Source organism: Pantherophis guttatus, chromosome 6 (assembly GCF_059756535.1).
Source record: "Pantherophis guttatus breed Tessera chromosome 6, ASM5975653v1, whole genome shotgun sequence".
Taxonomy (NCBI): domain Eukaryota; kingdom Metazoa; phylum Chordata; class Lepidosauria; order Squamata; family Colubridae; genus Pantherophis; species Pantherophis guttatus.
Window position 1 is genome coordinate 32710337 of NC_142068.1, and position 17780 is coordinate 32728116.

The 17780-nt window shown below is 35.6% G+C and overlaps 1 long non-coding RNA gene across 1 annotated transcript in view; it reads left to right on the forward strand.

The window, feature by feature from the left end:
• Positions 1–12430: 12430 nt before the first annotated feature.
• Positions 12431–17780, forward strand: part of LOC117678363 (uncharacterized) — a 44863-nt gene continuing 39513 nt past the window's right edge. Inside the window, exon 1 of the long non-coding RNA XR_015728608.1 lies at positions 12431–12537. This is a non-coding gene — a long non-coding RNA (uncharacterized LOC117678363). The remainder of the gene's footprint in view (positions 12538–17780) is intronic.

Genomic DNA, 17780 nt, shown 5'->3' on the forward strand with positions numbered 1-17780 from the left:
GTTTCAAACAGGAAACAGGTTTATTCATTCTCCAGGCTTGCCACAGACAACGCTGAGTTCATTTTACGATAACACAAAGTCGGCGTTAGGCTCTATCGCAACCCAACCCTGTTTAAATAGCCACGCCACTCAGTCGTTCAATCAGCGAGGCTTCCGGGTTTTCAGCACCGCACCTTCGCAGCTCTGCCGCCCCGGAGATTAGAACACCCGAACGCCCCTATCCTGACCGTGGAGTGACCGTCCGCCTGCCTAGCCGCTATCACCCCCCATCACCGTGAACAAATAGATACGTCTATTCCCCCCCCCCAGTGCAGCCCATAATCCATCTTCTTAGAGGTTTGCATGGCGATCTTTTTGCTCTGCTTTTATCCCCGATGTGTCGAGCGGGGATCGTCTCGACACATGTAATACTTAGATGTTTTGCATCCCAGTTTGTGAGTGTGTTAATTTCTATCTATATAATATGAAAATTTCCTGGTGGTAATTTACCACCAGGAAAGGTAGTAAAACACAGTTAAGATATACATCTGTTTTGAGTTCATACCGCTGGGCAAAACATTTGGTTGGATCTAGACTAAATCCATCATGCTTTGCAAAGAAATCTGATTTAGCCAAACTATGTTAAGCATACTTTTACTGAATTAAAATCAATTGAAAAAATTAACATAATTAACAGAAATCCTGCTAATTTCTTGTGGGGATAAAGAAACAATAATTTAATCTGAATCCAGCCCTTCTTTTTTTAAAAAAAGTCCATTTTAACATGATAAATTACTATTATTTCTAATATTGTGTATTGGTCAGAGTCCCGTAATCCACAATTGGGTTTATAAAACAATGGTATTATTATGGATTAAAGAGAAGCAGAGAGAGGCCTTACAGGGGATTAGTAAACATTTCATGTTCAGCAGAATTAACATTCCAATTTGGGAGCACATATCAGAAGTATGCCAGTAATGCTTACTAAAAATGTTTGGAAGAAAAACCCGAAAGAAGACATGATTTCTTTGAACCTTTTAGATGTCAGTTCTATAGTTAGAAATGATAAAGCATTTTCTTTGCCTAAGGAAAAGAGGCAGATTTGTCTGGACATGGCTATCATGTCACAAAGCTTCAGTTGTAGGATAGATGTGTAAAATGCTGGGTGGCTTTGGCCCATCTCATCTATAGTTACAAAATGATTGCCGATTCCTCTATAGTCTGAGCAGCTGCCCAGAAGTGTGGCATACACAGAGACTGGCATCTCTGCCAGATACTATTATAATCATAAGTAATTAAGGAGCAATTTCTTAATAGTTTTTATACAAGAAGCAATTTTTAGACATTCTGAATTCATTTTTAAAACATTTACTCCAACAAAAGCTATCCAGAGAGATCATACATGTTAGTTAAAACCCATAAAACAAGATACAGCAATAAAATCAAATTAAAAAAAGAAATACATTTAAAACAAGTCATTTCAACGCAGATTGATGAAACCATGATACTGACAAAGGGGCATTTAAGAGACAAAAGGCAGATTAATATAGCAAAACATGCCAATGACTCTTTCCAATGAGTTGCTTTAGGTATTTATTTTTTTTAAAAAAATAATGTTACTCACGTAGCAGCCTCAAATGTTTACATTATTGCTGAAGGAATTTAACTTGATTTTTAATTGGTTCTGTAGTTTATCTTGTTATTCAGTGCCTTTTTTAGGTTGCATATTTAGTCAAATAAAACAATAATAATGTGGGCTATAGTGGTTCCATACCAAGACTGTGAAGCATTTTCAGTTCAGTCTTAAAGAGTGTGTAAAATGTGCAGAAGTGTGTAATCCTGGGGGGAAAAGCATCTGCTTTACGTTGTTGCATACAGTTGCTATAGTCATGGTACCAATAGTGCTACCCCAAAGTGCTATTGGCTGATCAAAAACATGACACTTGCACAACCCTATTAAATGTTGCAGTGGTACCTAAACTAAGATTACTGGGCTCCATGATACACCTGAAAAGAACCCTGAAAGATGCCCCGAAAATAAGTAATACTTTTTAAATATGTGACTGGAGAAAAATAATCTTCCACATTTATTTAATACAATTCAAGGTGTTCCTGTCTAGTTTCCTTAAACTCTCTTACTTTCTAGATCAGCACTTCCACCACTAAACTTATATAACTTAGATAACCAAGCATAGTTAAATAACTCTGTCATTTAATATTAACTAATTTTATTTTCTCTTTTCATACTGTTTTATTGTATTATTATAAAGTATAAACACCACATTATGCTATTTGGAGGCAGTAACATTTATACAGTATTGAGTGAAGATTATTAACACTTGGATACTCAAATAACTTAAATCTTTAAAGACAAAGAAATATTAAGATTTCTAAAATGTTAATGTTGATAAGCATAAGATTGCTTAAATTTTACAACTAATGCTGGATATGGCATGACTAAAAATTACAAAGTAAATTCAATTATGTATTGTATAATAAAGATTTCTATGTTAAACATAATTCTTAATACTATGCACTAAATTGTATTTTTATTCTTATTATTTTATTATATTTGTATTATTGTATTTTATTTGTATTATTTACTTGCATGCATATTAAAGGATTAAATTTAGTTTTTGCTGTGGCCCTATCAACTACTTCTTAGAGTCTCCAGCACTCTATTCAATAATCAAGCTGTCAAGTTTTACATATCCTATAGTACAAGTTACATATGCTATAAATACAAAAATATTACATGCAATTAAAGATGGAAATTGTCCATAAAGTCAGACGGCAAACTGTGTCCCATAGTTTGAATGTGTGTTCCAGGCACTTATCTTCCTGATCTTCTTGACTATTCTTTTTCTAAAAGGTAACAAACAGATTTGTTATATATTATAAAGCATCACCTTGTCATCACTTTCAGCTTCATACTTATTTGCAGGAATATCTTTGGCATAAGAAACATCCCATTGTGATAGAAAACACCTTGATAAATGATGTTTTCTGGCTGCTAATGGTCACTTGAGTATCCAGCACAGCTACAACAATGTAAGGTCCCAACCCAAAAAGTGTCCCACTCTATGACTGGTTTACAATGTCAGTACATTATCCCACAATAATTTGGGCCCTCATTTTACTGACCTGGAAAGGATTGAAGGCTGAGTCAACCGTGAGCTAGTCAGGATTGAACTCCTGGCAGTGGGCAGAGTCATTCTGCAATCCTGCATTCTAATCACTGCACCACCACAGTTCCATCTCTTTCAAATACCAATATTTTCATAGGAAAATAAGAATTAAAAGCATTAAATGTAAATGTAGGAGGAAACATAAGTATATTTGTTCATTAGGGCAGATAACTGAATGCATAGCTCAAAAAAATCTGGATATGAATCTTTGTGCCCTCAACATATTTATATTAATGAAATAGAGTTGGTTTTCCTTCATGTTTCACAATTGGATGACAGGTAGGAAGATTCAAAGTGGATAGGATTCTTGTATCTGAAAGAGGCCAGATTTTAAACCATGAATTTATTGAACAAGCCACATTTAGCTGGATTCAAATGGTTAAACCAAAACAAATCAAATCAAATCACTGTTTAGTTTATTAAACAGTTCAAATGGTTAAACATTACAGTTTAGCTAAATGAATGAACTTAGTTGTGCTCTTATTTATCCTGGAAATAGCCATGCTAATCCAATTTGACCTGTGGAGAAAGATGAGAATTCAATTTGATTAGTTTACAATTGACATTTAAAGGATCAGAATTTTTCGTAATTGGGAAGGTGCTTTGCAGGGGGAAAAAAGTGCACGTGAGAAAAAAGAGAAATACTTCCCTATGGTTCTTTCCCCTTTTCCCCATGATTGCAGGAAAGTTTAAGCAAAGTTCTGTGACTCTCACCATATATTTCATGCCCTTGAAATACACTTCAAGAAATGACTATAAAATGTTAATGGAGGAAACATAGGCTTCAAAGTCATGGCTTTCTTTTAAGGATGAATTGATTTCAGTCATGCCTATGAAAGCTAAACTTGTCTTTTCAAGAATACATTCAAAACTTTGCTTTCCTTTACTGTTCTTTCAACCTACCATGATACATGATATTTGCTGCTATTAAGTGAAAATTATGTGAAACAGCTGCAGTGACAGATAAGATTAATTATCTTTTGCATTGGTGACATTTAACCCTATATGTAGCTTGGCTGCCTGAGTAGGCTTTTTCAGCAGAAAGGTTGATTGGATGCTTCAGTGCTGTATCTCTGCAGTATCTTCTTCAGTGGTGGGTTCTAACCGGTGTTACCACCGGTTCTCTTTGCGCATGCGCTTTGCGCGAGGTTGTCAAATTTGGACTTCGCGCAAGCGCATTAGATTTATGCTCAGCTGAGGCACAGCAATCCACTCTGCTGCGCCTATCAGCTGGGCTAGAAAACGACAAATAAAGGTAGGTATAATACAGAGGAAGGCGGAGGGGCTCAGCTCACAGTCATAGAGAACTGGTTCGCTGACGTAACATCATCACCACTACTGGCTCGCCCGAACTGGCCTGAACCAGGAGAAACCCACCACTGATCTTCTTCTGAGGTAGAGGTGAAAACTTCAACCTGTGCATATGTGCTTCCCAAACCTTGGTTACTGAGCTCCCAAAATGTTATTACATTGCAGTTTTTATTAAAGAGTAAGGAAATTATTGAATATCTGACTAGAGAGGCATCTTATTGATGACATTTAATTCTTATTAAAATTAATTATATTAAATTTGTAAAACTTAAATAAATAAATAAATAATCCAATATAACTTTTGGGCAGGTGTGACCTACAGCAGTTCTTTTTGGACAATAAACCTGGTAAGCCCTGCCATTCCAGAAGATACAGTACAGAATTAATGAGAACAAGACAAGCTCTTAAGATATGTTCAACTTTCCAAAAATAGGAGGAAAGGGAATTTTGTGAAATCTCTTAACATTGCTGTTTTGATCCCCACCCCCTTTCATTCAATCATATATGATTCTTGTAGACTGTCAGGAAAAGTTCCTGCAGTTTTCTTGGCAAGGTTTTTCAGCAATGTTTTGCCATTTTTCTCTTTGGAAAGGCTTAGGGAGCATGACTAGCCTAAGGTCACCCAGCTGGTTTTATGCCTAAGAAGGGACTACAACTCATGGTCTCCCAGTTTCTAGCCCGATGTCTTAACACTACTCCAAACTGGCTGTCTCTTTTGAATATAGATGCACAGTTTTGAACAGCCATATAAGTATTGTGTTGATTGTGCTACAGTGTGTTCCACAAAACTAAAATAGTAGGAGTTATGGAACAATATAAAAAAAAGATCTTTACCAAAGAAATTTCTTTTTCCCCTCATATGCTGGGCATGAGGAATTGCGAAAAAGACCCTATGAAGAAGCCATCATTATTCTATCTTCACTTAGGCATACTGGGTGTGCATGGTTAAAACACAGGGGAAATTGTAGTCCATGCCTAATTCCTGACATTGTGTGGACCATGTACTGCAAGCAGTATACCAGTACCTTCCTTAGTAATTTTAATAGAGCAAATTAAAATTGAATTTAGCAATCTTCAAACTGGAGAAGGTAGGAGTAGATAAAGAAGAAAATAGAGCACTTAAAATAGATGGGATTTAAGAAAATATGTCATATCCCCCCCCCCCAAATTTACTTTCTTGGACACACCCGATTTCTGCTTGTTTCTCCTTTGCAGTCCTTAACTCACTCTGCAAATCTTATACCTTCAACCCCTTAAAAGCTGTGTACCTATTGTTTATAGAAGGTAGAACATCTAAGAACAATTATGAATGCAAATAGAATATATGCATGAAATTGTATTTATGGAAATTGCTGTTCTCGTTCATAGAACTAGTTCTCATGCGTAGAACTAGTTCCATAAGGTCCATTCATATTAGGTCACAGACATGGTGGAGCAGTGAGGGTTACAGGTGTGCTGAGTTGTAATCTGTGCATATGGATAGCAGGTTATCAAGAGTTTACTCATATAATAAGCCCATTTTGAAGGTTCAAACCAGTAAAACATTTAAGACATGTTGTGTTCCAGTTCAAGGTTTTGTTTTCACTTATACAATGACATCAGTGCCAGACCATTACTGTATATAAATTACTGAATGTCATGCTGTTGTATCAGAAAACACTATTTTGCAAAAGCATGTTTGTGTTTTCTTTTAACTTCAGAGTGCTCATGCACTGGTATATGTATGTACTCAGAAATCAAAATAAGATAATTTTGCAAAGTTTTTATGTCAGGGAGTTGTTAACCATGAACTTATTTATACAAATATTTGAAAATTTTCCAGTGTTGCCTAAAGGATTGAAAAAAACTTTAAAAATATAAGAAGATTCTAAAGAGTTCCGCTTTGAAAACAGGTGCTGTGAAAGCACTTCTTATTTTGGAAAATTCAAACTATCATAAAAGTAATTAATAAAAAGCATTCTCATTTGACAGGAACCAAGCAAGTAAAAAGTCTGCCTGCTTTTCTTTCTCCTGGAAAATTTGTTTCAACAAATTTATAAGACTGAAAAGTTTGGGATACTTTCTACAATTGCTGTAATTTCTACAATTACTCCAACATGGTGGCTATGGCATTTTCTTAAGATCAAAGTGATCCATGTTTGAATTCAGCTTCAGCTATGAAAGCTCATGAAGTGATAAAGTAACCAGAGGCTTCATCTTTTACTTCAATTTATTTCATATGATTGCTATTGGAGGGAAAAACTGGAGGAAAAATGTTCTATGTACATTGCTTTAAATTCATGGATAAAAGGCAGGAAGAAAACCTAAAGAATAAACAAGTATTATACAGCTTTCTGTAAAGAAAAACAAATTCGTACACTAAGTGGAAGAATTCCAAGGAGGAGGAGGGAAAAAAAACTTAATGGAAAAAAGTTATTAATTTCATTAAATCCATGGCTTAAGGACACACAGAAATCCAGTCCACATTAAGAAATAGTGTCAACTATTAAAACCTTAATTTGCAAAGTTCAGCTGAGTTAAGAAACATGAAAACTAGGAGGCAATGCGAAGTGTTAACTTGATTTAATTCAGTGCTGGAGCTGACACCTGTTGTTCTCAATATATCCAGATCTGCAACATGAGAGCTGTAAGAGGTAAGAATGCCAGTGAGAGTTGGCTGTGCATTGCCTTGTGGTCAGTGAAAGGAGGATGAGACGAAAAATCTTCCAAAGCTCACTGATATATTATTTCCCTTCCACTGCACACTTGCTAAGATATGCCTGTTATTTATCTGTGTTGACCTGGGGAGGCCTTTCTAGTTAATTCTGGATCGGCAGGATCTGGATTTGGTGGGATCTGGAACTGGTCAGGATTTGGAGCAGTCAGCACATGCTCAGAAGCACTGAATTCTGTTCAATTTTAGGCTTCAGACAATGATATTTGATAGTGACAGTCAGTCTATGGAAGCTTTCTGCTTTCAGCTTTTTTCAAATGTCAAATATTCATACTCAGCTTTTGTGACTTCCTGATCCAAGTTAAGCCTTTTGGCTGTAATCTGCTGTTAAATGTATGAAATGTATGCTTATTTACCCAAGTCCAATAACGCAATGGTTTTAAAATTCAGCACTGGAAAACAATACTGATAGTGATTGCTTTTGGAACAGTTCAGATTTGGATGATGATCAGGTTTTTATTTTTTCTGTTTGTCATTATTCCTGTGTTGAAACTAGATGCCAGCTTCTTTCTGAGCCTGATTTCAAGTGCCCACAAAGGTGTACAAAGCATTACACGGCTTCAAACCAAGCTACTTACAAGACCACCTACTCCCATAGAATGTGCCCTGCACCATTAAATCAATGGGATACCTTTTGCAAGTCTCTGCATGGATACATTTGAATTAATTATCCACTCTGCTTTCTTCATTTCATAGTATAATGAAGCTCATGTGATAGACCAAACTGCTACTGGAATTTAAGGAAGAATCCTTCTTATTAGACGGTGGCTCAAAGCAGAGATTATTTTCACAGATGTTTCAGTGCTGCTGTTCTAATATGTTTTAAACCCATCAGCTTTTAGTAAATGTGTTTTTCAATCATTGCAAGGGATTAAATACATATACATCTTCTATGTGAGAATTAAATAATAAATTGCTCAGTGTTTGTGATATCAGTGATATCGCCAAACCTCCTTTATACAAGGGGAAAAGAAAAGGCACATAGCTATGGTGTGTCTCCCTTGTCATTTGATTGCAATTCATGGACATTAAGATTTGAATTGGGAAGTCATCACAAGAGAAAAAAAGGAGTAATGGACTCTTTCTGAATTATGAAGGTCACTTTCTCCATATATATAATGAAATGACTAATAGATCACCGAACATGGAAAGGGCAGCAAAAAAGGGAGGAAACAGGACATTACAGAAGAGATTCTTACATTATCCTACTAGCAATAAATGGATTTTCAGAATTCCATTGTTCTTCTTTTTGGAAATTGCTAAACTGTATATGAGAAAATACCATATTTTTTGGAGTATAAGATGCTCCAGAGGATAAGACGCACATTAGTTTTGGGGAAAAAAAACAAGAAAAAAAATTCTGCCTCTGCCTACCAGAATCCATTGGTATTCATCTGGCTAGCGCCCTTGCAACAAACAGCAAATATCCTGGTCATCTTCAGTACATTATCACAGCTTGATTCAGCACGAGCAGCTGATTGGCAGTTGGATCGGCCTCCCAGAATACTATTAATCAGCTGTTCCAGGCTGTGGGGATCACCACAGCCCATCGCCGCTTCTGCACGTTGCATTTTTGGCTTCCACACATTGCATTTTTTTACCTCTGCGTGTCACATTTTTGGCCTCCACACGCTCCGTTTTAGACTTGTTCCAGGCCTCCGGGATTGCCACAATCCCTGCTGCCTGGAGCTGGCCAAAAATGTGACACACAGAGGCCAAAAGCGGAGCATATGGACACTGAAAATACGATGTATGGAGGCTGCGATCAGCGGTGATGTGCTGTGGCAATCCCCGCAGCCTGGAACAGGTCTAAAATGAAGCATGCTGAGGCCGAAAATGCGATGCGCGGAGGCCAAAAATGGCCGAAGGGTGGGTGTGGGTGGTGCTTTGGCAACATTCACTGTATAAGACGCACAGACATTTCCACCCACTTTTAGGGAAGGGGGAAAGTGCATCTTATACTCCAAAAAATAGGGTAATCAGCAGGAAGGGTAGAAATTTCTCACATCACATGAAGCTATGACCATAACACAACGCAAACTATTCTACATATTATCTAAATTTGTCTAACCATTATTAGTTGAACAAATCTGGCTCTTTCATTCAAGTCAGTAATCATGATTTACAGATCACAAGAGTTTTAGTTAAACCTCACGCTGAAGAAATCAACCCAAATCTGTATTCATTATTATCCTGAATTCAACAGGACTTCATTTTGAGCACATTACTAACTCTGGCAAAAGGACAAATTGGAAAATTGATGAATAATGGCAGGGTGCTGCTTCTGAAGAAAATAATAATCATTGTGTATTGGTTTTCCATTTCTTGGTTTACATGGTATCATCTTGAATATGACAGTTTAGAAAGGATATCAGAGTGGAATTGTTTTGGTGATGAACATTTTGTCCTGTAGATTATTTCAGTCTTCATTGAAAACTTTTGGTCTGTAAACCAAGTCCCATAAGTAGAGCAATCCCTCCTCTCTATTCTGCATTGATTAGACACTGAAGATGTATGCACTTTGAAAATGATTGGAAATACAAGCTTTGAACTTCACACAGATGATATTAAATTAGCCTGTCTTTTTTTTTTTTAGGCTTCCACATGAACTCAAAAGTCTTTCTGTCATCTTCTGTAATTTATGGAAAAGAATAAGCTCTAACTGAACAGTGGTAGATAAAGGCAACATCTGCAAAAAATTAATTAGACCTGCAAATGCTCATTACTGGAATTAACATACATCATAACCAATACATAGATTTGCACTGATTACTGTACTTGGGAAGATTCAAAATATGCTCATTTGGTATTCCAGAAATTTAAAACATGTGTTGCCTGCTTACATTATAATAGTCTGATTGGATGTTCAAAAGTAGAAATAAAAGTAGAAAAGTCAGAAGTTATATGTTCTATATCCTCCCTGAATAACCTGAAAAGATTAAATATATCAATATTTTTAGGACTTGGTGTATAGAACATTAATCTATGAATATGTGGAATATATGGAATTGGACAATGAAGTTGCATATATCATTTCAGAAAAGAGTGTTCATTTATTAAATATAGATGATTATTTCTGAAGGATTTCCAAGGGGATTAGAGATTTCAAAACTACAGTCTGCTGTGCTGTAAAAGGGAATATTTATCTTCATAAGCATCCTTCCTCACATTTAAAGGAGTTTTCTTGCCTATTGTTTTACCTACATGTGCTGGCTTATTCGAAGATGTTGATTCAGGAATGTTATTGATAACATGAATTTTCATGGCTTGCTGAATTACCTATTCTCATCGAGATATCTTCCATACATTGTCCTTACTTCATTAAAATCCAAATGCTGAAAAAGGAAATTTACCACCAGTTCTTGAAGTTGTGGCCATTGCAATATCCCTGCTGATCACCATTTGTGACCTTCACAGCAAGCTTCCAACAAGCAAGTACATGGGGAAGCTGGCAAGAAATCACAATTTACAATCATGAGACATGGTGCTTAATGATCACAGGTGATTCACTTAACACAGGCAGAACTGACAAACTGTCATAAGTAAAGCATGGTCATGTGACATTTCCCTTTATGTCTATGCTACTTAATGAAGAAGCCGCCCGTCCTAATTGCATTCATGGTTTGACAGCCTGATGTACATAATATGGACATTTGTCACGCCAGCATCTTACCGCTTCAGAATCTACCCAAGGAAAAAGGCCACTCTCTTTCACATTACAAAATAATTTAACCTATAATAGCAAAACTGAATATTCTTTTAATGTGGAACTAGTATTAAAGCTATTATGCTCACCTTTTTTTATGATGTTTATAATAATTCTACTTTAATATTAAAAAAATCAACATAATGCTTGCATATCTACATTTTATAAGGAGATGTACAGTTCATTAGTGATTCTATCTTTGTTAACCTCCATTGGAAAATTGCAGCGGAATTTCCCCCCCAATATGATAAATAGTTGCTGGTAAATAATTATATATGAATAACTTGTTATCTTATTTTAAATGTATTTACAAAATAACAAAGAAGGTTATATTGGTCAATTCTTATTTTAAAGATTTCTTTCTTTCTTTTGTAGAATTCAATGCAGAATCAATATAGTTTTATTATATAATACTGCATACAGTAGAGTTCATAGCTGTTTGAGGCTTGTGGGCAATTTCGCAATTTCAATAACATATTGTGAGTAAATGGCTGTCATTTCGGGCATTGTTGGTTATTAAGATTAATTGAAGGCTAATTGGAAATGGGGCTCCTCACCAAAGGGGGTGGGTTTCTTATTACTTTTCAGCTTATATTTCGTTTTGTTTTTCCTGGGCATTCCCTAATGTAACATTAGGCTGCAAATCTGGTTTAATTATTTTCTAAAATGCCTGTGGATGCTGGAGGCTTTGATTTAAATAAAATGCAGGTGGGCACTTGAGGTTTGTTCTTCAAAATGCCAGCCCCCAATTTAATTTAATTTTTTAAAATATTGGCCAAGAAACCTAGGAACACAAAGGCAGGTCCATTAATGCATAGTGTTCATAAGTACACTGGGAATACAAATTTAAAAAAAAATGTATCTGAGGTTCTTGGTTTGATAAATGAAGTTATTGGGTTACCATGATCATTGATCACCAAAGACAAAAATTGGCCAGGGAATTTCCAGTTCTGTGTAGTTGCTAAATGGACTGTTAAAAGATAATGGCTCCTTTTACTTTCAACAGTTTCCTTTGATATCAATAAAGGATCACACCTACATTTAGATATCTGTCTTTTTTGTCACTTACTCAAGTCCACATTTCTTTTCTGCCAAACACAATATGACAGCACACTACTGTCATAGTAGTGTGTATAACACAGATTGAACTGAAATGTTGAAGTGCAAATTTGAGCTGTCTCTGTTCACCGGAAAAGAAAATGTTCCTTTTGTATCTTCCAACAATAGTTAGAAAATCTGAAAGCAGTGGTAGTACTCAGACTCTCTGTGTTAAAGCCCAGAGATCAACTTAGCTTAAAATTCTTTCATTCTAAATGTAAAATGAGAAGTTACAGTATATAACCTCCTTTACATTATGAAATCTTTTTTGTAGCAATAATTTTACCTTGTGAATTTTAACAATCATGTATTTCCTTTGTATACCAAGAGACACTGTTTCTTATCAGCTGAACCTTGATTTAGAAAAAGTATCTGTTCATGTTGACTTGTACACTAAGACCTTCACTTAATATATTTGTTTTGGTTGCCTTTTAGGACCATTGAAAGGTGAACATACCTTACATTTTGAAGTCAACTGTCCACAATAAGACCAGAAAAGAAGCAACAGAGGAACATACAATTGTATAGTTGTAAAATATCAGGTATGCCTTCCAGAGTCATCCTTTTATCAACTACATTTCCTGTGGCCCTAGGAAATAGATGTAGATGTACAATGGATGTGTGTGATCCCTGATTAGAATGGGGAGGGAGTCCTTTAGTGTACAATTTTGGTTTTGAGAAGTTCTGCATTTCATTGTTACTGCTTCAGATGTAATATAATTTGATCAAAGAGATAGCTACTCTTGAGGCCAAGAAGGAAAATACAAAGGAAGATCTTGCTGAGTTTTCAAACTGTAGTTTAGGCAATGGGAAATATTATTTCTATGTGTAATTTTCTGGAAGCCATCAGTCAGATGTTAAGAGATCAATTAAGGCTGCCGTAGGCATATTTCTTGATTAGTACATTTCTCTCGCAGAGAAAAGGGTATTAGTTTCCATATAAGTAACTTTGTAGCAAGACATTCAAATTTCACCACAGGCCTCTCAAAGTTGCCTTGATTTTCTGAGTGTGTCAAAGCAGGTGGTGCCTACCTATTAAAAACTAAAGTGCTCTCTATCCTCCACTTTACAACTCTACAGACAAATCCATCATGCTCTTTGACATATAAATTCAATTGGATTAAAGCCATTCAAGGAGTACAGATTGTATTCCCACTGGGCTGTTACAAATCATGGAGATTTCCTCCCATTAGTTTTAATTCAGCTTTTTCTCTCAGAAATGCATGAATAAAAGAATAGTTGCAGAACAGCACAGGGAAAAAAGATGATGTCGCTGATGGCTAATACATTGTATTACTTGCAAATTTTATAATTATTTAAGATGCGCTTATTCAAAGGATTATTATAATGCCACAGAATTAGATCACAGGCTAAACACTATATGCATTGTGTGCTACAGTCCAGATAAAATAATCTCTTTTCATTGCTTGATCCAAATGGATTTAGTGAACTAAGAGAAGATTTCACATCTCATTCAAAGATCAGGAAGTATTAAGGTCCAAACTGAAGTAAATGAACCTTAGATATCTTGCTCCGATAAGTAGAACCTCAGTGATCTCTAATGTCTTCTCCAGGTTTGCTAGGTATTTATTTAGAGTATTTCTAAAATGCCCACTACACACAAAAAAGCATTCTGGGGAATGCAAACATATCCTAAATTAAGAGAGATATTCTCCCTATTTCCCCCCCCCACCTTTGCTATGTTTTCTGTGTTTTGCTAAAGAAACAGTTTGAAGTTTAGGACTTCATAACTCAACATTGTTGCATTGCTGTCTTTCATTTCACTGAGGGTCACTGGTGGAAAAAAAAAAGAGGAAAAGTCATTGAAAATGAATGGAAAGGTTTTTAGGAGGGTCAAACCAGGGGTGAAATGCTCCAGGTTCTGTCCGATTCACCGAACTGATAGTAAAAAATGTTTTTAAAAAAGTTTTGAAGATCATGTGCCACAGCTGATCACACACACCCCGTGTGCTGTTCTACTTACCCCATGCTTCCTTTTGGCATGCACTGACCACACGTGTGTGTGCATGTGCACACCTCGTATTTGGTGCGTGGTGCGCACTACGCATGCACAGCCAGCACACCAGTAGTAAACCTGTTCAGATTTCACCACTGGGCCAAACCCAAAGTACTTTTAGGTGAATTACTTGAATTACTGCTTTAATCCAGAGTCTCACCAGAACAGGTAGTATCCAGCACAAGCAACTCAAGCTGAAGATTCATAATCATCACTTCAAGTCATTTAGCTATGCAGTTCTATAGGCTTAAATGGTCCTGTGCCAAGGACTATTTAACATTTGTGGTGTTTCTTGCTGAGAAGTGGTGTTGCAACATATTACACTTGTCTCATAATAAAACATCAAATTTAGCCCAAGAAACTACAAATTTACCTTTAGGAAAATAATGCACACCCATGCACATTTGCAAATTAATGGAAAACACCAGCATCTAGTTCCTAGAAAATGAAATGTAAATATATTATTAGATATGTCATTATATAAAAATAATATGTGCTGCATGCATTTTTCAATCATTTCTGCTCACTGGTAACAGACAGTGGAACTATCTGAAAATAAGAAACCCTGTTACAAATTCTCATTCAGCCATGAATTTCAATAGGTGATTGTGTACTCGTCACTATCTCTCAGCCCAAATCTTGCAGGAAAAGTGATGAATATGAAAGAAATATATATATCAGTGTGAGTCATTTGGAAGAATTGTAAGATACAAATGAAGTATTTATTTACATAACTTCTCCCTTATGTACCTGGTTAACTGAATAGTATTTTGTCTTAAGGATATCACATCTGCCAGGGATTATTTGTGCAGTGATTCATGTGAAGGTATTCCCTATTCAAATATCCCAATTGTGGAATTGTCTCCCTATTCGGTTATGGTAGCTGTCAAGCCTTTCATTGCCAAATAAAAACATGTCTATTCTCGTAAGCCTTTGGTTAAATTTGTGTTACTGTACTTTCTGCTTTTGGGTTGATGGTCTATAAAATGAGATGTTTTTCCTTTAAATAGATTTAAAGGTTTAAGGGTTTTAGAAGGGCTTTATTGTAAATTATTGTAACTCTGGAGTTTATGAGAAAAATGGGCTAGAAATGTTATGCAATGAACAAATACAAAACAAGCTTTTTTGTAATTTTTGGTGATACATGAAACATTTATATTTATGATGCACAGAATATATCTGTACAATTTACATTAGATTTCAGTATAAAGTAAATAATAAGCCTGCAAGAAACAGTGTATTTTCAGCTATTTATTAAGATTTTTGTACATCTTCATATTGGCAACAATGGTGCCATGCAAAATATTTGGCATCTGAGATATGTCAGGCGAAAATGGAAGGAAGGAGGGAATCCTTTGGAAGTCCATGTGGAACAAAATATCTGAGTACTTATCCACAATTACTCTTTTGTGTGCTGATTTTTAATTATTTAGCAGCTAAAATCAATAACTCTATTATTTACTGAATAATACTGAAATGATTCAAAGTAGTTAAGATATCTACCCTGAGTAAAAGGTTTAGTGAATGGAGAAATGACTACATAGTCAAACTTTTATTTCAGGGTGGGTTATTTACTATTATTCTTTATCAACATTATCAGTATTGCTGATGCTGAACTATGGTGTCTAACAAATCAAATCTGACTGACTTATTGGAGCAAACAATCAAATAACATTTACATAATTTGTACAATTTGCATATTATTTGCTAGTAGAAAATGTGCAAACTTAGCTTCCTGTGTTTTGAATTTTAAGATTAGAATGTATAGTAAATTAATATTTGGTAAGGCATCTAGTTAGGACAGGAACTGATATAGTGGCATTCCTTGTCTTCACCAATGGTGGGTTGCTCCTGGTTTGGTCTGGTTCTTGCGAACTGGTAGTAAAAGCAGCGGGAGGCTCTGCCCACCTGGCCGGCCATCATCATGGATGATCTGCGCATGTGCAAAAGCTTCTGAGCATGCTCAGAATTGCACACGTGCACTCCCGTTGCGAACCGGTAGTAAAGGTAAGTGGAGCCCATCCCTGGTCTCCACCAGTAATTCCCAGGATTTCTTGCCTTTCTTAACTGTTTTGCAGCAAGCCCTCTGGGAAATGGTAATAGTAATGAAAAAAAAAATCCTTCTGGATTGTTCAGAAACATGAGCTCCAGCATACTCATTTTTTAAATAATTTTATTAGACTTACCAAAGTATAAAATGCAAATGCAAATGAAAATACTGGGGAAATAGGAAATGGGAACAGTGGAAGATGGAAGTGTAGGCTAAAGGGGAAAAAAGAAAAGAAAAGCATTAACTTCCAACTTTTTCAGTACAGTAGACTAAAAATAGTTACAATCTCAAATTTTTACTTTTGCATGCTTAATACATACTAGCCATTTCTATTACAATAAACTTACCTAATTAGCAAATCCCAAAGTTTCATTTTTTTTTCTACCTCAAGCACAAAATCCAGAAGTGGTTTCCAAGAAGAAACAAATTTGGATGCATTCTTTTCTTTGTTTAAAGCAGTTAATTTGTCCATCTCTGCCAATTCTGTCAGTTTTTCCAGCCATTAGTATATCTTTCCATTTTTGTACATAGAAAATTATGATGTCAATATGTATAACAACAAAGTTCAATTTTTTCAAGTTCTTTGTCTATTAAAACTAAAATAAAAGTCTCTTTGATTTTTATAATCATTTTGAGAATCTTCTGTATTAAAATACCCTAACATTTCTTTGCTTTGTCACAAGTCCACAAAAAATGAAAAAAAGTTCCTTCTTTATATTTACATTTCCAACATACATTTGAGGCCCTTTTATGCATTTTTCACAATTTGTTCAGGTTTAAATACCATTAGTGCATCATTTGATAAATTTTTTCTTTAAGTTATAGTTCAGTGTAAATTCTGAACCCTTTGTCCATATATTTTCCTATTGTTCAAGTATTTCATTATGGTCAAAATTCTTGACTATTGAATCATACAATGCTTCACATATTCATTCCCCAAATTCAATTTCAGTAACAACTTGAAAACTTGGCAATAACATATTCATCCCTACCACACAATACAATTTCAAATTCATTTTTGCAGTGTCAAATTTATCAGGTTTTTTTGTCTAACTTTACATCTTTTTTATATTATAAGTATATAAACCAATGACAGATGCATCCTTCTAATTTCAACTCTTCCTTAGACTTATGAGTAGGTTCATCTTGATTAAAATGTATTATTTGACCATAAGTCCATCAGTCTGACATTTCTTTCTTTAAAAAGCTCCCTGAGTAATATCCAAAGAGGAATCTTTGTAGAGAACTTTGTTTTGCATTTATTCCAGACTTTAGGATGGCACACCTAATAAAAAAAAGGTAAATATAAAGGTTTCCCCTGTCGAGTCAAGTTCAACTCTAGGGGGCAGTGCTCATTTTTCTTTCTCAGCTGAGAGATCCAGCATTGTCTGAAGATACTTCTGTAATCTTGTGGCCAGTATGACCATATGCGAACTGCATGGAACCCTGTTACCTTTCTACTGAAATGGTGCCTATTTATCTACTCACATTTGCATGCTTTCAAACTGCTAGGTTGGCTGGCACTGGGGCAGCAACAGAGGTTCACCCTATCACAGGGACCTCAGGTCTCAAAACCAGGCTGTCAGCTTTCCGGGTGATAAGCTCAGCATCTTTAACTACTGAGCCATCACACCTCCATATGCCTAATAAAATGCTTCTTAAAATCAATATTTATTTTAACCTTATCACACTATAAGAAAGTGTTCCATCCAAATCTT